The following is a 24,880-nucleotide window of genomic DNA, read 5'->3' as shown; positions in this document are numbered from 1 at the left end:
CGTCTTTAATGATACCTCTCTTGCAGGGACATCGCTTTGCGTAATGATAGCGACGTCTCCTGAGAGTCGCCTAGATTGTACTCGGTCTTTCCGGAAAATATTATATTTTTTTAAGATGTTTGTGTGCTGTGGCTCAAGGTTCATTTCTTGCAGGCACACAGCTATAGGTGCCATTGTTTTGAGCATATCGGTTATGTCTGTGTAGTTTCTGTGTAGACCTCTACAGTTTCATTGTATTATATACGCCATTGTGATAAGCTGGGGATTGGGGAAAGTTATTTATTCTCAGGAGCAGTGATTCGTGGTTTCCCTTTCTTCTCTAGGGAGTCTCGCCGCCGCTGCAGCGGTGGCGAACCAGGAGTTCTATCCATCGCCACTGTCGTGGCGCGGGATTTCCGCGGAGAATCCGCGGATGCGTGTGTTTTAGATGTCAGCGGACTTTCGCTGACATCCATGTCCTCCACGGTGGACGTGGAGGATGCTTCTTGGTTGCGATGGCCCGTGGCCTTCGCATTCGTCTTTTTTGCTGGCACCGCTGAACCAGGCCCTGCTCCAGCGGCAGAGTCTCTTGAGCCAGCAGTTGCCTTTTTAGAGGGGTGGGGCGACAGGTCCAGTTCAGCAGAGCTGTTCTGGGTGTCTGTCGCCGAGGATGCCGCTGCTGAAAATGGGGCCTGAGGGCATCCGGCGAGGATCGCGTGGTTTTCCCGCGAAATTCTCAGCCCTGTGGACTGTGTCACTGACTTCTGTGGTGGGGACTTGGTTGTCGACCCCAGGTCCTTCGGATCGACCTGTGTGCCGACAGAAACCGAAGGCGGCGGCGATCCCCGCGTCACCGCTTCGGAGTATGTCCCTTTCTGTTGGAAAGAGACGCGTTTTTTTGCCTCAAGGTAGGACAGGTTGTCTGTGGTCTTCAAAGTTATGATTTGTTTTTCTGCTTTCCAGACTGGGCACGACCTGGAGTACGCGCCATGTGCGCCATTGCAGTTGATGCATTTTGGTGTGCGTTAGCATCTTTCTTCTGTATGTGCGTCTTCTGCGCATGTGACACAAGTGGGTTTACCCCGGCAAGCCAACATGCTGTGTCCAAAGCGCTGGCACTTGAAACATCGTCTTGGATTCGGTATGTATGGGCGGACTTTACAATGGAGGTATGCGGCGTGGATGGAATCAGGCAGAGTTGTGCTATTGAAAGTCAGGACGATGTGTTTTGTCTTGATTTCAGCATTGTTTCTCCGGATGGTTATTCGTCGGGCTGCTATTACTCCTTGTTCGGCTAGTTCTTCTTCCATTTCCGCATCGGTACTCTGTAGGAGTTCATATTCAGATATGACGCCCTTTGAGCGGTTCAGGGTGCGGTGCGGGGTTACCTGTACGCTAATTTCTGCAAGATTTTGTAAAGACATCAGTTTGGTGCTCTGTTCTTTTGTGTTTATTTCTACAAGGAGATCTCCGGTTCGCTGCTTTTTTGCTTTGTAGTTTCTGCCTACACAGTTCTTTAGAGTGTTGGCGATCACAAATGCAGACAAGTTTGCTACAGGTTCATCTGCATTTGAGTGAACCATGAAAAACTTCGGAAACGTTTCTGGTTTCTGTGGCATCAATTTTTTCGCAACGGTGCGACCCCTTTTTGGGGGCCGATCAGATTTGTTTGCAAATTTTTCCATACGGCATGTACTGGCTAAGGGTTCCCAATACTTTTTCACCTCTGATTCACCCTTATACACAGAGGAAGGTCCCGGGACTCCCCGCCTGGTAGACAGACGGGGAGCCCATCGGCCGAGGATTGACCACTTTCTCGACCGCCACCGTTCAAGGTTTCTTCCCTCCACCTTTTAACCTGTCGCCACGATACGGGTGACAGCTTCGGTATGCGGGCTAAGGGTCCGTGGTGGCGCCAAGCACCAACACCTCGTTACACAAGGTGCCCCTGCGGGTGTTTTTTTTGTGGGGATAATGCTTCTGTGAGATTTTCAAATTAGGTGCACAGTTAACAACCCTGATTTCGTTCTTGTGTCTTAACTGTCCATTCTCTTTACAATTGGAGCTGCCTGTGCCTAGCATATAAAGGATGCTAGAAGTACAGGACGCTATTACCTGGTATCGAAAAACTTTTAGTGCCGACTTTCAACAAAAATTTTTATTGGTTGGACTGCGGAAATAGGTATGGCTTCAAACAACAAAAAAAAAGCATCATGAATAACATTTGTGCATATACGCGCAATTAATCTGATGATGACGACAACAACAGTGTCTAAAAATTCCAATTCCTTTGCAAACGGATGCATCGTTTAGCGATGCGATTTTTTTGGCTTCAGTAATTTTCTGCAGTACCTTATTTCTGTTTTTTCTTGTCACTTTTTTATGTGAAGTAGGGATTGGATTAACACTCCTAGTCTGTGCACTGCATACTGATGTGCCCTTTATGGGGTTTAAAATAGGGGAGATAAATGCGTTCAAAGCCGCGCGCACCCCACCCCGTGATCGCGAGCGCTACTGAGCGCACGGTGACCACGGCGGGCCTTGCTCTGCGGGAACAAAGGAACGACACACTGGCTGACACAAACAAGGCATTTATTGCTATAACAACAATAACGCCAGCTAGCAGCAAAATACACTGAGGAATCGAGAATGACCGACTCACCAGCACGGTTACGAGCGAACGTTCGCCCACGGTAGGGCAGAGGGAAAACTTCGAGGCCGGACGGGACAGGCTTGGCGGGAGCAAGTTCCGACCAAGAGGCGCCCGTCGACGAAGAGCGAAGCCGCGAGCGAAACGTCCGCTTGCTTCCCGGTTCCAGGGAGAAGAGAGAGAGCCTTCCCCCGCGCGCGAGCGGCAAAACACGCTATCCGTGGCGCTGCTGTCGCTGCGACGCGAGCGCCCTCCCCTGTTAGTTAAAAGCAACCCCACTAAAGGGAGTTCGTTGCGGGGAAGCTAACCACAGGGAACTAGTTGAGTGAGTTGAGGGAAAGCGAACGCAGGGGACGAAGGCGTCCCCACATCCCCCCAACCTTAAATAGACCCACGCGCCTGCAAGTTACATGCTATGGAGGAGTCTCCTGGTCTTCATGCGCAGTAGGTAGGTCGTGCAGCGGAGGTCACGCCGACAGCGTGCACGCAGTCTTCCGCGGTATTCCGAAGGCGGCGTGAAGGTCTCCGCTGGGACGACTCGCATGGCCCGCGGACTACGTGTCCGCAGGCCAGCGAAGAGTAGGGCCGGTTGACCACTGCAGGCCAGGATTCTGCAGTAGTCTGCAGGGTAACAGCAGCCAGAGGTGGCCGCTGTCTGGTCTCGCCACGGCTGCCCCGGATGGATGCGGCGAACAGGATACAGGCCGCTCCGTCGCAGCAGGCGGCAACGAGACGATGTGCACAGGACAGCAAGCCGGAGTGGCTCCACTGGATCTGCAAAATTTCCGAAACACACTCCGCATGCCTTTAACGTAGGTCACGGGAGGGGAAACGGCGTACACAAGAGCCTCGTGGCTCAATGCTCAACTCGCTAGCAAAACGTGTCGGGCGGCTGTGCAACGCAAAGCCCTTTCTTGAGTTGAACGAGAATGCTCAGTTCATGCGAGGTTAAAAAAAACGGGTGGGGCAGCAAAGTGCGCCCCCCCCCCCCCTCAACACCACGGTCCGGTGGTCGTGTCACTTTTGACAAGGTGCAGGCAGCTATGAATAGCTTTAGGCCTCACTACCATAGTGACGGTCGACGACCCTCAACAAAAGAAAGACCCGAAACGGGTTTCGTGCGCGCAGCCGCGATGAGACATCACCGTTGTGGAGTGGTCCTCCCCACTCACTGCACGAAGCAGCTTCTGAGTGATCGGCGCCCACCGTATCGGACGGTGTCGGAACGCCAGGTGCCGAGCTGCAATACCAGCGAGCTCGTAGCGGCACCCGTGGCCCCAGGCCACCCGGCTCCCGGAGGCGCGACTCCCAGAGTCGAAAAAGAGACAGCGGGAAAATATATACAGAAAACTCGGACCACCCACGCGGCTTCCGTACTCACTCGCTTCGGGCTCGGCAACTCCGCGTGCGCTAGGCCTCGCGCTCTCTCGATGCGGACCAAGTGGTTCTCGCGCTGAAGGTACTCCAAAGAAACGAAAGACTTGACGCAAAAAAAACATGCTGAGCATGTCGAAAGGTTCAGACATGCTGCAGCGTAATACACCTCGCACTCAAGAAAGCATGCCGCAGGTCCTAGCGATCAAAATTCACACTAGGCCTACCACTTGTCAAGTACGGACAAAGAGCGTTCCTCGAACCGAACTGACAGTCGTCCAATGTTCCAAGAGCAGGCCCCACGTTGGGCGCCAGATATGGGGTTTAAAATAGGGGAGATAAATGCGTTCGCCCCGCTTAAGCGCGGCTGACACAGTTCAAAGCCGCGCGCACCCCACCCCGTGATCGCGAGCGCTACTGAGCGCACGGCGACCACGGCGGGCCTTGCTCTGCGGGAACAAAGGAACGACACACTGGCTGACACAAACAAGGCATTTATTGCTATAACAACAATAACGCCAGCTAGCAGCAAAATACACTGAGGAATCGAGAATGACCGACTCACCAGCACGGTTGCGAGCGAACGTTCGCCCACGGTAGGGCAGAGGGAAAACATGAGGCCGGACGGGACAGGCTTGGCAGGAGCAAGTTCCGAGCAAGAGGCGCCTGTCGACGAAGACCGAAGCCGCGAGCGAAACGTCCGCTTGCTTCCCGGTCCCAGAGAGGAGAGAGCCTTCCCCCGCGAGCGAGCGGCAAAACACGCCATCCGTGGCGCTGCTGTCGCTGCGACGCAAGGGCCCTCCCCTGTTAGATAAAAGTAACCCCACTAAAGGGAGTTCGTTGCGGGGAAGCTAACCACAGGGAACTAGTGAGTTGAGGGAAAGCGAACGCAGGGGACGAAGGCGTCCCCACACCTTTCACCAGCTGCGTATTGTGGTGTTCTTTCAGAGGTTTGTTAAGGCATCTTTTTCTGTGGCACACATACTGCTTGCTGCAAGACAGTGCGGTGATGTGCACAGTGCTTCATTGAGATATTACAAAATGATCATAGTTTATGGTACCCTCTTGTGTAATGTACTCATCATTGCTTTTTACAGATCTTGTCTAGCTTTCTGAGGGCTGAGAATAATATTTAAATGCGTACTCGATTTGCTATTGTTTTCAGTCTATCTGCAAGGGGTTAATATAGGGAACTGCAACTATGTTTTCCCTTTTCTCTTCATCAATATGGCCAATATCTCGTTGTTGTTTTGGCTTGTTCTCTGCAACTTTAAACTTACTAGAAGGCTTGACTCTACACACAGGCACTGTTTGGGGTATCCTGCCTTCAAAAGATGTTTGATTTGGTGGCTGAAACCACCTTGCGTGGAGTGCATGCAGGATTTCTTTAGTGTGGTGCTGTAGCACGACCAAGCGGTGGCAGGTTTAACTAGCTTGATACCTACATTTTTATGGACTTTTAACATATGTTTAGCACCGTGTTTGCCTTTTAAGTCGGTAGTCTTTGCTGTCTTTATTGATTATCTTAAGACAGTATGTAACTATCAATTGTTTCAATTTGAGGCATTATTTGGCCATCCTAGGGAGGTAAAAAATGACAACATTAGAAACGTTGTGTCTAAATGTGTATATTTATAGTGCAGTCAGCTGTTAAAAATAAACACGCAGCTATGATGCTTGTTAAAGGAAAAAAACCCATATCCAGCCACGTTAAACATATCACATCCGGCTCTGCGCTTTTATAAGCTGCTCACTTTCCTCTTCAAGTTTTCACATCAAGCATGTGTTATAGCAGGATATTCATATCTTTCATTTCTTCAACGGGTTATTTGGCCGCCTGGACCGTTCTAGACTGGCTGTCTTGTCAAGAAGTTAAAAGAGAATCTGGCTTGATTTACTCTTTATCCAACCATGAAGCACAGGGTGTGCCAGTGCGCATAAAAAGTTTCTTTTAATGGTTTAGTATGTGGCGCATGGGCACTTAATTCATGTTACAAAGAAATGAGTTCTGTGTTGTACAGAAAGGTGCACATGAACAGTGTGTGTGAGTGCGCCACGAGCCCCTCTTTTCCCTTTCCTTGTCTGCTTATATATAATGATGTGAGATTTTATATTCATATGAAAAAGCCAAGTGCATCTGATAATGCCTACTGGAAATTACATTTGCTCCTAAAGGTGCATCAGGACCTTGCATAAAGCATATAGATTCGCTAGTTTCTGTGTGTAATCACGTATTCTTTTCTTCTAGGGTACACCATCAGAAATTTTGAAGTGAGTTCCCTGCACATGAAAAACACGCTGTCGTCATTGCTAGCAAGAGGATTTTGAAGGAGCAGAAGCTTCTACATGTGCTGAAGGCAGTATTCATTTCCGGCTCGTATGCACATCGTCAAAAGTTTTGATGCGAGCGTCTTCAAGAACTAGTCATTTTAGAAAAATTTAAGGACAGTGAGGTACCAACGGCTTGTGCAATAAATGAATGTACTCATTTAGATTTCGCTTCTATCATTTTTTAAACTAGTCTGTAGTACACTGTTCACAAAATGATTTTGAAGCGTTAAAAGTATGTTGATAAATATATATCATACAGGGTTGATGAGTTGATGGTAGGAGTTAAAAACACTATGAACGTCAGTGCTTTGAGTATTGGTGGCCAGTAGTCTGCAGAAGACTGCTGATAGATTGTTGATGGACCACCATTAAGTCATCGGTAGGACCGAGTCAAGGCGAGCGCCGGCTCATCCTGTGTGGCGCCCAACGGTCGGGAGGCTGCCGATCGCTGGCCTGTCTGTCTGCAGCCAGCCCGGTAGCCTCGTGGCCAGGCCAGAGCACATGGACGGCTAGGCGTCGCTCGGACTCCCTGCCGTGGACACCCCCCCTCGAACCGCCGCCTCTTCGACAAGTCGCCGCGATGTGAGTTCACCATGCTCGCATCTTTCATTTCTTTGCTTTTCCCCTAGCATTTCAGTGCGGAGTTATGCACAGGCATTATCCCTTATGCAGTTAATATTTATTTTTATTTTATTTATCAATACTGTAATGCCATCTGGGGATTTTAGCAGGGTGGGATGCAATGAATACAAAATGAAAACAATATTACCGTAGCCAGCGGGCGTTGGCGCACCCCCCCCCTCCTCGTAAAACAGGCGCTCGGTTATTACAAATTCCCTACTCCAGGCCTGCGGAATTTATTGCTGCACTGGCACTCTTTTCAGCGCGTTTGTGCATCCATTTAAAGTGAGCCTTGGCTTCACATTTTCGGTCTGTTTGCAATTTGCTTGTAATTGCCTTGATTAGCAGTTTTGGTCTCTGCTCCAGTATGGTGGTGACCTTTTTCAGCTGCTTATTGGTCTCTACAAGGTCATGCAGGCCGTAATTAATTCCGTGCAGTGCTAGGACTGCTTTGTACTGTACAGGCTATGTTCAGGGGCTGCCCTTAGCCACCACATAATCCTTCCCTGCAATAGCCCCTGTTATCTTCTAGTTTATTTTTTTTCTCCCGCCTCTTCGGTCGCTACTGCTTAACTTATTCCTCCTTTTTTTTCAAATAAGTTAGCTTGTGTATGCCGCCGCGCTCGTGTGTGCTTCCAGTGACTGGTGCATTTATGCCTTTGTTTGTTTGTATCCCTGTTGCCCGCCAAGCGCACGCAGTGCAATGTGTATGGCCTCTCGCCTTTTCCCGCGCTTCTGCGACCTTCGCAAATAGCAATATGCTGCCTACTCAGCACGCAGCACTTGTGCCTTAAGGGTTTTCACCCCATAATTAGTCGAAAAAATGCAGTGTGTATCTTAAATAGGGTTGCATTATGTTTCCCGGTGACATGGACATGCTTGACGTCCTTCTGGGGCCGTTGCGCGCCTTAAAAATGCCGGAAACGGCACGTTTGTGACTAGAAATTTGAATTCCCCGCCGTTTCTCTTCAGTTTCTCATTTCTTTCCCTTCTTCCCTAGAATTCCGACAGATGGCGATAGGCGTATCTTTTGACTTCCTGGTGTTTTTTTTTTTATCTTATCAACGTAGGACAGGTGGTTTTTTTTGTTTATTTTTACGAAAGGTATCCCCCCTGCATCCTCCTTTACATCTATTTCTGTTAGGCTAGCCGTTCGCACGTGCTCTCCAGCTCGAGGGATTCGAGTTCGGTTGAGCGCAGCCTCGTGTGGTTTGTTCTGATTCGCCACTGCTCTTTACAAGCACCTGGCTGAGGATTATATTTTTTTATTTCTTTCTTTATTCATTTTATTAGCTTATTCAGGGAGCAGTGATTCCCAAAATTTTTTCTTCTTTCCCTCCCCTTTGTTTCAATTCTGTTGGTATGTTTTGGGGCTTCATGTCTTTTAGCTGCTATTTTCGCGTTCTTTTTTTCCTTTTTTCTTTTCCGATTTAATATGTCCGCTATCAGTTGTTTTGGTGCGCATGCTGCCCCTCCTGGTTGGTTAAAGGGTCCCTGAAAGGGGTGTCTGAGGTTGGCAAACAAATACTTGCATTATGTAGAGCGTAGGCCACTGAACGTTCATGCCTCGTACAATACATCAAAGGCGAGTAGATAATTTACAATACATTTTCAAAAACTACCTCTCCCGAGCCTCGCGGCGACCAGCGGCGGTGAACTTCCGCCCGAATCCGTACTCATTACGTCAGTTTGTACTCTTTACGTCACAAGTGCTGGGCTATGATTGGTTCGCGGTGCCAACGTGAAATCACGCATTTAACAAACTAGAAGCTCTAGATACTTCACACTCTTACTCTTTTCGGAAACATTTCGCATTTCAGCAAGCAGAGTTGTCGTTTATATGCATGTTTACGCAGTTATTGTGTGTTCGGTGTCAGAAATTAGTACTGCACTTCCGGTTTACAATGTTTTCGTCTGCTCGTGCCGCTTGTGTCACTCCGCCGGCGCTGCCGTCGAACCAAATCGAGAATCGAGATGCGATTTGGAGTCACCGCACTACTGATTTCTGTCGCGACCTCCGTCGCATGCGCAATCAAAATGGACCGGCCGTGCTGTGTCGTTGGTTGCAAAGCCAGGGTTCGGCAAGATGTTGCCCTTCGGCACTGTCTGCCGAAAGATGGAAGTGAGCGAGCCGTCGTCGTCCTCAGGATTCAGCGCTCGATTTCTGAACGGCGTGTCCTTAAAAGCTTGGCCGACGTGCTGCACCGATCGTCGCTTGCGAACTGCCGCCCCACTACAAGCAGGGAGACACGGAGCGGTGAGCATCGCTGCGCCGCCCTACCCAAGCTCCGCTCACAACCAGTGTCGCACTTCGCCGCCGTGCAGCAATGCCTGAGCGCTGCTTGGGATGGTGTACAAATATCACAAGGCAAGATCGCCTTGTTATCAGAAATACTTCTCGAGCAGCGACAAAGCGCGCCTGCTTATGTTGCGAGCTTTCGGCAACGGCACCGCTCGCGGGCGCTCAGGGCGACGAGTTCTGCTGCTGCCTGGCTGCCGTGGTCGTCGCTAGGCCTATTGCCTCTTTGGCATCGAAGCTGCAGCGGCCGGCGCTTCGGAAGTCGCCTGAGCTATAATACAAGGCTTACTCTACACCTCGCTTTGCAGTTAACAGCATCATCTCACAATAAAATAATAGTATGGTCACTTTCCGCGACTCCTTCTGCAGCGCGAGCGGGCGCCAGGCGAGCCGGACCCCACGTCGGGCCAGCGGCAGCTGCGAGACGGTTGTGGCAAGAAATTTGCTCGTATCACAGTCGTTACCTTTACCAGCAGCTCAGTATTGGTCAGCGATCCTCAAAAATGACACATTTTTCACATTTGTTATCCAAGGGTTTATTATTTACGTCAAGAACACACTTTAGCTCGTTTTTATGTCGCCGGCAGACGGGATCCAGGCTGGCTGGCCGGCCGGCATGCTCGGCGTGCATCACGTTCGCACAAGAAAATGCGAAACAGCCATGATACCAGCGAGGATGCTTCCTAGATTCGAGCAACGAAAATATGTGTGCAAAAGTGGATCTTTCGGCAACGACACCGCCTGCGGCAACGCCGCGCGACGAACTGCGCGCTGGTCCCAGGCTGCCCTAGTCGTCGCTAGGCCTATCTGGTTTCGCATTGAAACCGCAGCTGACGGCGCTTCGGAAGTTGCCTGCGCTATAATAAAAGGCCTACTATTCACATCGCTTTACTGCGAACTCGTCCCATAATAAAAGATATGTTCGATTTCCACGATGCCTTCAGCAACGGAGCTAGCAGACGGTAGGCGAACCGCACCAAGTAGCAGCAGCACCAAATCGGCTGTTGGATGAAATTTGCTTGTATCGCAGTCATCACTTTTACCAGCAACTCGGTATTGGCCAACGATCGTCAGAAATTATGCATTTTTGACATGCATCTATCCAAGGGCTTGCTATGGACGAGAACAAACAATACTAGCGCGTTTTTCAGTCGCCGGTGGCCGGCATCAAGGCTGGCAGGCCGGTCCGGCGTGGCTCGGCCCCGAGCGCCCTGAGCAGCGCGCTGTACGGCATCATGACGCTGCCGCTCTCCGCACTCGTATTGGCTCCCGCTTCCCGTCGTTGCGTTTTCCGCGCGCGGCTGGTCGTAGACATCCAGCAGGTTGGACGCAGGCGACGAGCTGCGATCGGTTGTTACGACGTCGTTCACAACGGCGCGCCGCAGCGAATCGCACACACTTTTCGCACATGTGTCCCCGCCTTAAGGCTGAAATCCCATTTCGGCACTCATCCGCAAAAGTCGTTCCTTCAGCTCGGGGTCTATAGTACGAGAGAAGCCGCAGCGACGGTTGCGAGACACAGGTGAACATAGCAGACAGCGGGAAAGCGAGCGAGCGAGCGATCGAGCGAAAGAGCGCGTCAACCGGAAGTAAACAAACCGATCTCGTCGATGACGTATTTGTGGGCGGAGCATGGTCCCGGCCTGTAATCTTTATTTTTTTATGGTTCGCTCCGGTGTACGAGTTGAGAGGGAAAAGGCTGGTGGTCATTTTTAATAGCCAATATCTCTGGTTCCGCACAAGGTAGATCAAAAATTTTTGCGGTAGGATGATGGATCGTTTAATGTCTATCAATACTTCGACTTCTCTTTGCCTACATGGACACCGTTTCAGGGACCCTTTAATTAGGCCCTTATGGGGCTTTCGGGTTGCTGTATGGTGCATTATTGCTTGCGCTTTAAGTATGACAACGGCGCTGCACGTATTTCATTCCCTTCATGCGGCACGTGTTGTGTTTGCATTCATTTTGGCACGCACTGAAATGTCCTTTCCTTTATTTGCCTCATAGGCCGTCTGTTATGCTCTCAGACCGCAAGGGCTCTATTCTCATTGCTCTTAGGCTCCATACGTCATTCACTTGCGACCGGTCTGCCCAAATCTATTTTTTTTTTCTTTTTTCTCGTTTTTTGGGAATGCCGCGCGGTCCGCGCGTCGATGGACGCCTAGGCTACACTTTGTCTCGTTCCACTGTCGTGCGGATCGCGAGGGGTTACGGATCGGCCGCTAATTGCCGCGTCCCCGCGTTTACCTGCGTGGCAGGAGCGCGGAGGGGCGCGTGTTCAAGTGTTTGCACTTACTTTTCACGATGACTGGCTCGTGGCGGTCATCACAGTTTCAAAACTGCCGCGCTTCAGCGGCCTCAGCAAATAACATGTCTGCGCGCAATCCGTGCCTCAATTCCATGGTTCACCATACTTTTATCATATCCACTGCATTCTTTCACGCTTCCCCTTCCCCTCATTACCTTCCCAATCATTTCGCTGCGTCATGCACACGTGTTGGGGGCGTGATGCTGCTGGCGGTTGCTGTCTGGGGTGGGGGAGGGGAGGGGGGAACAGTCTTCTCCTCAGTCATCGCAGGGGTTCAAAACGGCCGAGTCAAGGCGAGCGCCGGCTCATCCTGTCTGGCGCCCAACGGTCGGGAGGCTGCCGATCGCTGGCCTGTCTGTCTGCAGCTGGCCCGGTAGCCTCGTGGCCAACTCCGAGCACATGTACGGCTAGGCGTCGCTCGGAATCCCTGCCGTGGACACCCCCCCCCCCCCCCCTCGAACCACCGCCATAGAGAAAGATATTGGTAAAGAGCGGACACTCCCATAGGGCCCAGCGGCCCATTTGACTGCAGCGCACCAAGCGGGCGGAGTCTCATAACATCCGGTTTCGGTTTCAACGCGCGCAGTTTGAATGGCTGCATGCGCTGCGCCTCGCTGCCTGGGACGACTTCCGGTTCCGGTTTCAGGGGCGCGCGGTTTGAATGTTAGCATACGCCGCGCCCCGCTGCGCCGTTGGCAGCGTATAATTAAATAGATTTCGAGTGCTTTTGACCAGCCATGAACGCAGCTGCATCACAGCCTTTGCCAAATATTAGCACTCCACAAAAGACACCAGGTGTTGTGTGAAATGAGAACATTTATTTTGTGCAACATAAACAAAGCCGTGGGATGCGGAAGAAGATGGTTCCTGGCCTCCTGCTCAAGGTGATCCTGTTGCGGCACCACGGCACACAGCAGGTGTTGCCGACGGGTGGCATCACCTGAAAAATTCGCAAGTACGGTCATTCTCAGTCTCCTTATATTGTAACTCTGTAAACAGTGAAAAGGTGCGAAATTACGAGCGGAGTAAACATGTTTTTGCGAAACTCGCGTGCTGAACGTCGTTGCGCAAAGTACAATACACATACCGTACTACACGGCAGATACCAATCAGCTTTTTGCAAGCAATTATACATTCCCCGACGTTATTGTCTACCTTCTAAAACCTAGGTGGACAGCAGAGTACGCGGTATGTTCGAGAATATTTCGTACAAAGACGGCCACAACACGGACTACGAACCAGAAGTACACAATGTGTTAGGAGCACTGAGAAATACACGGGTGCAACGTATGTTTTAAGAAGCATAGAAAATTAAACTATCGGCGCAACAGTTCTTGGTTTTCAAGCTCTTTAGAGTTTAGAAAGCCCGACGCGTTGCCTTTTTTTGCCGGTTTTCAAGAGCGCATCCCTGTGTTGTCAATGCACGGGGGCGAAATGTGCGTTTCCACGAGCGCAGATAACGGACTCTTTCACACGTACTACATACATACATACATACTACAAGAGTAAGGTTTTTGAGCTTTTCGTGCGTCATCTTTTTTTTCCACCAGTCTTGAAAACTACGGTCCCGTACTTGCTGCGCGGGAACGGTCGTCTTCGCCGTTCGCCCACTTTCAAAAAAGTACATTTTAACCTTACACCGACAAATGTCACCCATAAGAAGTTACATATTGTCGGGGGCCATACAAAAACGTGACGTCCCGAGAAAGCGCGAAACCAAGCAAAACAAACCGCTAGGCACAGCGCGTCGGGCCACAGGCCGTGGGCAGGTTTTTTTTTTGTTTCTACGCACCGACCGGCCAGGCTGCATCATGCAACATCATTCCTCCCGCCGCTCCCGCCACGGCGCAGCATGACACAGCGTGCGCGCGCCCTTCACAACTGCGCCGGCGTACTAAGCTAGAGTGCTCGAAATGCAGCGTAATTTTGCATAAAGTGCTTGAAATGTAGCGTACTTTTGCAAAAACAAAACATTCCTTCCTTGACGTTGTCACAAACTGCAAGAATGCCGTGAACAACAGCCGGCTGGCCACAGAGCGAGCGCGCCGCTTCACGAACTGCAGACAGGCAACGGCGGCCGGCGCGGCTGCCTAAATTGCATGCAATACAGCGTACTTCCACAAATAAACATTTTTCACCTTGCCGCCGTCATAAACAGGAGGAGTTCTGCGTCGAAGGGCAAGAGAGACGAAAAAAAATTGCGGTCTGCCCGCACGAACAAATACGCCGCACGCTTTCACGCGCACAAAACAGCCCCCACGTTGCTCCGTTGTCTGCTGCTCGGATGGGTCTGAGCCAAGGTAGATGTACTATGGTAGCGTAGGCTGCATAGAAGCCCATACGTTCAAAACATGGCGGCTCATGGTGCGCAGCCAGCGCCGTCTTCGAAATGCGTGGACAACTAAAAAGTGACGTCATAATTAAAACAAAAACGCGACGTTGAAGTCACGTGTTTTAGTGACGTCATATTTGTGACGTCAGCGCCACGTGCTGCTTGGCGGGAAAAATAAGCTGCTGAACGCCGCGACGCTTCAGTGCGACACCCGACACGAGAACGAAGAAAGAAGACACGACGAGTGCCGACCACCAACGCTATTTTTAGGTAGTCAGTTCTCGTTGTGCCTTTTTCCTTCGTCCTCGCCTCTGGTGTCGCGCTGAATGTCGCAGGTGTAGCGCTGAAGCGATGAAATGTGACGCCGCCAGACAGGTTATCGCTCGCACATCGTGCAACGTACCGCACACCTCTTTTTTGCGTACGGGGGCCCCATGGCCACAGACGATGCCCTTTTGGGGCAAAAGCGACAGAACCGCACCCAACCGAACGAAACTACACAGAAGCGCTGGCAAAAGGGAAAAGCGGAAACTGTACACGAACGATGCACACCAAGAACTCGAGCAACAAGCAACGAGGAAAAAGTAGGGCTAGCAGAATGGTCAAAAGATATGACAAGGGTATGACATCAGAGCACCGTCAACCTTGGCATCGTCCCGCTGCCATTGCCGCTGCTCTGTGCGAACGCTGTCATAAAATTTTTTACAAAGCAAGCGCTATACTTTCTAACAAAATGGACACAACTAAAACATTTTAAAAAGGAATCACTGCAATTGTTTTCGAATGCTTTTGAAACACAAAATATGTCCTAATTATTTTCCTCTTCTAGTCGTGTTTGTCCACTCATTTCATTTTGGCGCTTTAGTTCCACCCCTAATTTGATGTCGCTAGCACTTGGTTCTGGACCGCATTCGGGCTCCGGCTTCGCGACCTATTTCAATAGACCTTGTCTGAGCCGCCGCGCCGGCTACCCTCCCGCGCGAGCGCGCGTTTGGAGACTGGTGGCGCCATCCTGGAGGCGGCAGATTATCTATTGGAGGAGGAGGATTGCGCGTCATTTCCTGGGGCCAGATTTCGCCGAGTGTCCGCTCTTTACCAATATCTTTCTCTATGCCACCGCCTCCGAGACAATCCTCAGTTATCAGCCATACCCCCCCCCCCCACACACTCTTTTGGAAACTGCAATCCAGCCTCTCCTACTCTGCTTCAGGAATCCTGCCCGGGCGGAATCTGCCTGCTCAAGTCGTCTAGCCCTACCGTTCACATGTGCACAGCCGGTCAGTCGGAGCAATTGTATCCACCTCAAGTTGCTTACCTATGTCAGTCACGAGCATCTATTAGTCTCCTGCCACACCTGGAACGGCGATGGACTTCCGGACAATTTGTGGACTGTACAGGTGCCCCAAAAGTAATACGGAGCACGCGAGCGGTGGCCGAAATGCAAAAAACTGCATGCCAGCGCGCTCTATCAGCAGATGCGCAGCAAAGAGCAAAGGGGCGTCGGCACATCCGGCTGACCCATCTCGATAACTTGGTGCTCACGTTATCGCCGCCACGAGCGATGCTGCGCTGCTACCGTCCCTGCCCGCCAGGGGCGCTTCCAATACCTCATGGCCGTGCAGAAATGTTTGCCATCGGCACCGTGCGCTTTATCCTTCGTCAGGACCTGCATTATCTTTGTCTGTGGAGCAGCCGAAGTCTGTGCTACACATGGCGGCGAGTTTGTGCGCTGACGGGTATAAGCACTTGAGCAGCGTTTTGGCAAATGCGGTGACAACTTTTCTTCGCTCTAGGGAATGCATGACAAGCAAAAAAACAAAAACAATAGCATGCATTGGCTGTCTTTGATAACAATAGGTGCTCAACAGCATAGCAAGTGGGCTAATAATTCAAGACCATTTTCTTCCGCACAAATTCACTTTCTTACACTGGACAACTTTCGAGAGCACCCCGGATACGTCGACTCATTACACGAGTCCCTTCGTCGACGCATGTTCGATGTTATTAACGTGAGCAGGAGCTTCACCCGGCATTAAACTTTGAGTTTCCATGAAAAGTGCCTTTGGAAGTTTTTTTTAATCGCCTCCACCCTGTTGCCCTTTTCTCCTTTGCATGTTTGCAAAATATAGCCGACAGGAGACGACTAAATGAGAGACAAGCTCGTTTTCCGTTTGTCTTTTTTTCCTTCATTGTAAGAAAGCAAATTTGTTCCAAGGGAAGTGATCCTTAATTAGTTCAGTTGCTATACTATTGAGCCCCTATCTTTATAATGAAAACAGCAAAAGGCAACACATGAATGTTATTCATTTTTTCATGCACTTCCTTGAACCATGAAAAAGTTGATCACACTTGCCAAACCGATGGACTAAGCATCTATGGTTCGCGCACAAACTCGGGAACACATCATGAGCTTGTTCGTCACGATAAAAGCAGCGCGAACTTCATGACGAACGCAGAAAGGGAAGACAATCAGGGTAAGACGATCCATGGATATATCAGCGTCTGTGTGTTGTCTTCTCTTTTTGTGTCCTTCGTGAAGTTTTCTCAGTTTCCACTGTCACAAACTCTCCGCGAAGTGAAAAGCGAACCACGGCGGACTCGCAGGCTGAAAATGGTGGCATTCCTGAAAAAGCAAAAAGTGCAGTCTGCCGAACGCCACTTTCTACACTGCGCGGACAAGCAACAAACGCTTGCCTGATGTATTGAAAGTGCCCCTGGCGAGCACTGATGGTAGCAGCGCAACTTCGCTCGTGGCGGCGATAACGCGATCATCAAGTTATCGAGATGGGTCAGCCGGATGTGCCGACGCCCCTCCGCTCTTCGCCGCGCATCTGCTGATAGAGCGCGCTGGCATGCAGCTTTTTCCATTTCGGCCACCGCTCGCGTGCTCCGTATTACTCTTGGGGCACCTGTACGTTAGAGTGCCTTTTTTAACCAACTCCTTGGCAATGATTTTTAATATTTTTATAATATTTACCCCCTCTTTTGTTTGCAAGCTTTACCTCCATTTCCCTTTACCCCGCTTCACTTCTAAACTTTTTCTCACGGACACCTAGACACATCGGCTGGCCAGAGCGTACTGCATCTTGTAAGTGCCTATATTTTGTAATTTTGGTTTTCTTTACAGGATTTCTTTGATTATACATTACAGACTGTGGCGTTGTGTGCTTTTAGCTTCGCGTGTAAATAATAGGCTATGCTTCACTTAGCTTCGCGAGTGAATATGTAGGTATTAATATTGTAGCACGCACCTCCCCACAGCTTACATTGCAGTCCCCCTCCGAAGGGCTCCTGTTCATCCATTTTTTTCTAGCAGATATGGCTTCCTGGTACTCCTGGTAGCTCAATCCAATCATCGCGGACATTTTCATGCATCATGTCATTACATTTCCTCCAGTAGCAGCCGCGCTATGCCCTTTTCAATGTCTTTGGGTCTGTCGGGTTGACACGTTCAGCTATTCTGATGCCTGCCCACTATCCTCGCAGGGATTCGATTCCCCGCACGGACCTTTCTTTTTTATTTTTTTTTGGGGTAATTTATATTTTTTTTTCATAGGAGTCTTTACGATTTCTGGCATGCAATACATAATCCTGAATAAATAGATACTACATTCCACTACATAGTTTCCCGGTCACCTGCGTTTGCACATGGAGCCTACGTTGGTATGTGCTCGCGTTCGGGCATGGTTTCCGATGCTTGCATGGATACTTCGTTCATCATTTTCCTTTTCTTTAATTACCAGGCGCCTTTGGTCTTTGGTACATTACCATTACCTCATGGTATTACAGCCTCTTTTTTTCTCTCTCTCTTTTTCTGCACCACTGTTGGTGGTGGTTGTTCTTGGGGGGGGGGGGGGGCTACTTGGTGGAATCCCTCATACATGCTCTATGGCAAGTAACGCCCTCCAACTAATCTATCCGAGCAAGCTCCGTACCTGTCATGTCTGCAGCTATGAGGGTCCTACTTATTCATCTTTGTCAAAACATTACCACTCGGCACACGACCTCTATGTGGTTTGGAAGTGCGAACATTGCCCTAAAAACAGTCCACAGGCAACTAAGCTCGTCTCGCACCATACTCAGTGCACCAGGCGCTCGGCAATGTCTTCTTCAAATGAGGCTGTCCCGCCGGTTTCTGAGGCCAACACAGCTAGTAATGTTTCAGGCCAAGGTGATCCACCTGGTCCTTTACCTAGAGAAACCTGTCCGGCGCCTCAAGGCGTCTCTACTACCTACAAGGTCGTCGGGCCCTCCCCGCTCTCGAGCCGCACCCGCGGTAGGGAGTCTGGGAGGGGCCCCTTGCCGCCCTCGCAAAAACCGGGGGAAATCACCCTACTTTACCCACCTTCCGCGGTTAAGAGTATTCCTTGCCGGCATTTAGATTCAAGTCGCCAGCGCCTCCAAGATTTTTATATGCAGGTGCATCATATGCCGGAGCGATGGATATGTAGGAGGTGTTTTTCAGCCACTTATGACCTTTTAAGGTCTGTATCTTCGCACTACGCCAGGTGCAAAATAAGTGAGCCCCCACCCTCCACACTGGAGGGGCTGCCTTCCAGTCACTCTCTTGCTGGCGCTCGGCATAGTGGTACGGGGGGATTGGACTACTGCCCTTCAGGTAATACGGGGGGTGTCTCTCCACCAAACTAATCGCACTCCTTCGCCTGGACTGGTGAAGATCTACAGCAGCTGGTTAAACTTCAATTAACATTAGGAAGGCCAGACAGCCCAATAACTCTTAGTCGGTACCTGCCTGGCAGGTCATATGACAGCATTGCACAGCAGCTGGGTACCTGGCGATATGAGCGCATCGCACAGGAAGTCCTAACGGGCGTGGTGCTGCCCACCAGCCCATCGCGCCGTGCCACCTCTCGTCTATCCACAAACTTAAATATTCCCAAGGATACAACACGGGAGTTTTGCGACCGGTTGCTATCTCCTCCGGCAGCTCGCTTAACAATGGGGGAGTCACCGACTGCCCCTTTGGCGCCCCCTGAGACATCTGAGTCCGCTCCATGCCTTGACGGCATTGGTAAGCGGGAATTTCCGGGCACGGAGACCGATCTGTCTGCTCTTTCATGCGGTTTATCCGCCGAGGTTACTGCCGCCTCTACTGAGCCTCCACTTCTACATTCCAGGTCATTTGCATGGCTTGAAGGCATACGCGATCTGGTGCCAGTCACCAGCAGTCCTGTGGTTCGGGAAAAAACAAAATTCTTTCAAACATAGATCCCCAACCAGTACTGCCAATGCAGCAACCAGCCTACAGCTGTGTTTTGGGAAAAACTTCCCCGGCTTCACACAAGCCAATAAAACCTGATGCATCTCCCTCCATTAGGGACGAGGGGTGGCTTACCATAGCAACGGTCATGGTGGGCGGGTGACTAGCACGGCGCCCGTATCTACAGAGGTCAATGATCCGGTTGTCAATGAAGATGGGCTCGTGCCGCCTAGATGTGTGTTGTGTTGTGTTGGGTTTATTGGCACATAGGCAACTAAGGCCATCATGTGCCAAGAACAAGGTATAGGAAATAATTTCTGCGTGATTTAATAAAATTGTGAAAAGTGATCAGTGGTGTAAAGAGCCTAAAAGTTTACCTACCTACTAATAGTAGAGAAAAAGATATTTAGGAATGGCTAAAGGTAAAAACATTAAAAAGGTCAGGTAGCCTCAGCGTCCATCCTTGGCTGGGCAAGGATGTCGAGGATCCCAACCGATAGAATAGTGACCTCAGCCGTCTTCTCACGACGAGAGGGTGGCTGAGGTGTGGTTCGAAAAAAATTCGCAAGTTGTAAAAACTGACCTTTGTTCAGAGTTTCGAGAGTACATTGGCTTCTTTTAAAAAGTTAAAAACGCTTGACTTATCAATAAGAGCTTCTTCACCTAAAATCAATGACGGATGAAAAGGGATGTGCTGGTTGTAAAACGGGATAAAAAACTTCTTTCTGAGTGTTTCAAGTTCTATACATGAGATTAAGATATGAGTTACTGTCAGTTCATCTCCGCATTTTTCGCAGGTAGGTTTGTCTTGTTTTGTTACTAGAAAGTTGTGGGTAAGGTGTGTGTGTCCAATGCGTAAGCGACATAAAATAACTTCAAAAAAACGTTCTTGATGTGTGCATGATTTCCATTCCCCTAATATTGGTTTTATTAAGTGTAGCTTGTTATTTATCTGACTATTCCATGTGCTCTGCCATTTGTTCCTCAGTCTACTCTGAACTAGCTTCATACACTCATTATGTGGTATGCTTATTTTCTGTATTTCCTTGTTGTGGGCTTGAGCAGCACATGCGTCCGCTGTCTCGTTACCATCAATTCCAACATGGCTTGGAACCGAACATAATTTTATGTTATGCCCTTGTGTTACGATCCTTTTTATGTTATGTATGACAGTTCCTAGTGATGGCATGACCGCATTTCTGGACTGTAGTGCTTTCAGTACACTGAGGGAGTCTGTGTAGATAATACTGTTTTCAATGTTTTTGCTTATTATTTTCTCCGTAGCAAGAAACACAGCATAACACTCGTCTGTAAAAACTGATGCACACTGAGGAAGCCTTACTATTTTTTCCCAGTTCCCTTCCACTACTGCACTTCCAACATAACCTGTAGTTTTCGATCCGTCTGTGTAGAACTCGGTGTAGATATCATATTTTTCCTTTAGTGTAAGGAACTCTTGTATGATGTGTTCTGTTGGAGTTTGTTTCTTGTTGAACTGTGTAAGACTTATATCACAGACCGATGGAAAACTGTACCAAGGGGCAAATGCGTCGCAACGTTCTGCGACATTTGGTAATGTTTCTGGTAAGTCAAGTTCTCGGCAGATCTCCTCAAACCGCATTAGCAAAGGCCTGGTTGCTTGGGGCTTATTTGTAAATATTATTCGAGACGGGCATGTTGTTACGATTGAATAACACACGTGTTTTGTTCGCGACCTAATTCTAAGAATGTATGAGCATGTAAGTGCTTTTCTTCTGTCTTCTAGTGATGGCTCATTTGCTTCAACATGAAGGCTCATTACCGGAGACGTTCTGTATGCTCCACAAGAAAGGCGGATACCTAGATTATGAACTGGATCTAATCTTTTTAGATATGAAGGCCTTGCCGAGCCGTACACTATACTCCCATAATATAGACATGAGCGCACTAGAGAACGGTAGATGTGAAGGAGGCATGCTCTGTCAGATCCCCAGCGTTTCCTTGAGAGTACTTTAAGGATATTCATTGCACGGGAGGCCTTTACTTTCAAGTTGTTTATGTGCGGCAGAAATGTAAGTTTTTTATCAAATGTTATTCCTAAAAATTTATGTTCTTGTTTTACCGGCAGTGTGGCTCCATTTAGGTGTAAGTTCGGATCGATCTGCAAGCCTCTTTTAAGCGAGAAAGCAACAGCCACTGTTTTCTGTGGAGAGAACTTGAACCCATTTTTGTCTGCCCAGATTGCTAACTTGTTTAATGTGAGTTGTACCTGCCTCTCACACGTTGACAGGCTGGAGGACGTGCAAGCAATCTGAAGGTCGTCGACATATACGGAATACATAATGGAGTTGGGAATTATTTTCGCTATGGTATTCATTTTCACGACAAAAAGAGTGGTACTTAGGATACAGCCCTGCGGTACCCCATTCTCCTGGACAAAGGTCTTCGAAAGGGTTGCACCCAGGCGCACCTGAAAAGACCGGCCTGACAGGAAATCCTTCAGGCAGTTCAACATCCTACCCCGGATGCCAAGATCTGCCAAGTCGCGTAGAATCCCATATCTCCATGTGGTATCGTACGCTTTCTCCATGTCAAAGAAGACTGCCAGACAGTGTTGTTGGTGCATGAACGCCTCTCGGACGGTGTTTTCTAAGCGGACGAGATGGTCAGTTGTCGAACATCCTTTCTTAAATCCGCACTGGTGGATGTCAAGGAGGTCGCGTGATTCAAGAATGAACATGAGCCTAACGTTGAACACACTTTCAAATGATTTTGCTATACAACTTGTAAGAGTTATCGGCCTATAACTATTAGGGGAGGTGGGCGGTTTTCCAGGTTTTAAGAATGGTACGATAACTGCTTTTTTCCAAGCCTCCGGCATCTTTCCGGACACCCATATCTTGTTGAAAAATTGAAGAACTGCTCCTACAGCAGCTTCGGACAGGTGGGCAAACATTTGATAATGTACATCATCCGGGCCAGGTGCTGTCTGTTTACCGGAGGACAGTACGTTTTGGATCTCCTGAATTGTAAATATTGTATTATATGCGTCGTTTGTACTGCCACTTGTTGGAAGTTTCTGCTTTTCAGTTGTGTTTTTGTGTTTTAAGAATGACTGTGTGTAGTGTGAAGAGCTTGAAACGTCAGAGAAATGTTGTCCTAGTATGTCAGCCTGTTCATCTATACTTGTTTGTGTTCCAGGGGCTGTTAGAAATGGTACTGTAAAGGGAGAGAATTTGCCGTCTAATTTACGCACCTGTTCCCACATCTTTTTTGATGTTATTGTACTATTGATGGATGAAACATATCTCTGCCATGAGGCTTTCTCAGCACTGCGACGCACGTACCGAGCTTTATCTCTCGCCTTTTTAAAATTTAGGAGGTTCTCATGTGTCGGATACCTTCGAAACTTACCCCAAGCTCTATTTTGTTGTTTTTTTGCTTCCTTGCAGTCTTTTGTCCACCACAGTTTGCGATTTTGTGACACCACTCCTGAAGACTGCGGAATAGCTAACTGTGCGGCGGTTATAATACAATTTGTGAACATTTCGTTTATCTGGTCAATGCTTAAATTATCTAAAACTATATTTTCTAAAGTTGCGTTAACTCTAAAAAGTGGCCAGTCAGCGAGATGAAGCTTCCAACGTCGCGGTCTTGTTGGGATGATTTGTGGTGCAGATGTTAAACTAATTCGTACTGGAAGGTGATCACTGCCATATGGGTTGTCTATGACATCCCATTTAAAATCGTTAAAAACAGATGGCCCCTCGAGTCACAGCGTTCGCTTCCCCAGAACGGTGAGTGAGCGTTAAAATCGCCAACTACCAGGAATGGCTCCGGTAGTTCATTTATCAGGCCTTCTAAATCTTGTATTGTTAATGTCATGTGCGGGGGAAGATATACAGAACATATCGGTATGGTTTTGTATCTAACGACGCTAACCGCAACCGCTTCCAGTTTTGTGTTAAGATTGATTTTTTTTGCAGGGACACCGCTCTGAGTGACAATTGCGACGCCTCCTGAAAGTCTGTTTGCATGCTCGCGATCGCGTTGGAATGTTTTATAATGTCTCAGGATATTTGTATGTTGTGGACCGAGGTTGGTTTCCTGAAGACACAAAGCTACAGGAAGCATTGACCCAAGAAAATGTGTTATGTCAGTGTAATTCCTAAGCAATCCTCTACAATTCCATTGAAGTAGGAAAGTCATGTTTATGTTTTTGGATGAGAACTGAAAGGATTTACTTGTCTTCTGGGCCCGTTATCGGGGTCCTGTTTTTTCTTCGCTCATGAGAGCGATTCCGCCGCTGCAAAGCAGGCGGACTGGTAGTTGTATCCATCACCTCACCAGAGGTGCTGGAGGACCGCGAAGCCGCGGATGTGTTGGTGTCAGGCCTCCCCAGACGGGGGGAAGTCCTGCGGGATGCTGGCCCATGGGCCGGCACTCCCTGGCTTGTAGTTGGCAGAGCAGCCTTGGCTGTCTCTGCCTGGGGCGTTGATGGCACTGCCACAGGCGCGGTGGGAGTGGCCGCGGCAGGTGCCGGAGCGCTGTGTGGTGCTACGCCCCCGCGCACCATATCAGCGAAGTTAGGTTTCGCTGTGAAGGAGAATGTGTTGGTAAGCGCAAAACGCCTCCTCGCTTCTTTGAATGAAAGGTTTTATTTGGTCTTTATTGTAATAATTTCTTTCTCCTTTTTCCAGGACGGACACGCCCTGGAGTACGCAGCGTGGTCGCCTTCGCAGTTTGCGCAGCGTAGTGCTGCGTCGCATTCCGCAGGCTGGTGATCCTTTGAAGCGCATTTCGCGCAGGTTTTGCGGCCGCGGCAGCTCTGTGAGCCATGGCCAAACCTCTGACAGTTAAAACAGCGGCGGGGATTGGGTATGTAGTGCCTGACGTTGACTTTTAAGTATCCGACATCTATTGTTTCGGGCAAGCTGCTGGTGTTAAATGTGAGCACCATGTGTTTGGTGTCTATTTCCTTGTTATCTTTGCGGATTTTGATCCTGTGGACATCAATTACATTTTGTTCGGATAGTCCTTGAAGCATTTAAGTTTCTGTTAGGTGGATAAAGTCAGCCTCTGAGATCACGCCTTTGACTGTGTTGAGGGATCGGTGGGGAGTTACGGAGACAGAGATGTCCCCTATGGAATCCATGTTTGAGAGTTTAAAGCATTGGAAGCTCTCACGAAGTTCGAGGAGTAGGTCGCCACTGGCCATTTTGGATACCTTGTAGCCAGGCCCTAAGGTATCTGTTAGGCATTTGGTAACAAGAAATGGGGATATGATTCGGGCTTGCTTTTCTTCACAGTTACTGTGTATAACATGAAACTTAGTGAAAGTTCGTTTCTTTTTCATGAAAAAGTCTGCTGCTTCGTTCCGCCCTCTTTTGAGAGAGCGATCAGGTTTCGAAAGGGGGGGAGCCATAAAAAATTGATGTTTTTCGGTCATGGTGCCAGCCACCCACCATGGAGTCCAACAAGGGGACGTGACTGGAACTTGAAAGCAAGTCCTGCCCACGCCAGCTGTACACCTTAACTATAACCTAATATGACTCAACTCAGGGTAGTTGGTCACACACGGTTAACCCTCGCCGTCAGGAAAAAGAGGAAAAAACGAAGAAGAGAGCAGGATACAGGAAAGTTGTAAAAAAGGAAATAGGAAAGTGAAAGATAGAGGGGCGGACAGGAAAAGGCGACTGCCGATTTCCTCCGGTTGGGTCAGGCCGGAGGTGCCGTCTACAGGAAGCTGGGGCCAAAGTGGTGTGTTGCCTCCGCCTGAGGGGCC

General features: G+C 49.3%; 1 pseudogene; it reads right to left on the bottom strand.

Moving 5' to 3' along the window:
• Positions 1-23,269: 23,269 nt before the first annotated feature.
• Positions 23,270-24,534, bottom strand: LOC149355886 (uncharacterized; annotated as a pseudogene).
• Between the last annotated feature and the right edge of the window lie 346 nt (positions 24,535-24,880).

The sequence above is a fragment of the Amblyomma mixtum genome, chromosome 3 (genome assembly GCF_055824585.1).
Source record: "Amblyomma mixtum isolate Tamu chromosome 3, ASM5582458v1, whole genome shotgun sequence".
Classification (NCBI taxonomy): domain Eukaryota; kingdom Metazoa; phylum Arthropoda; class Arachnida; order Ixodida; family Ixodidae; genus Amblyomma; species Amblyomma mixtum.
The sequence above is the reverse complement of the archived record's forward strand: the minus strand, read 5'-3'. Positions and strand labels throughout refer to the sequence as shown.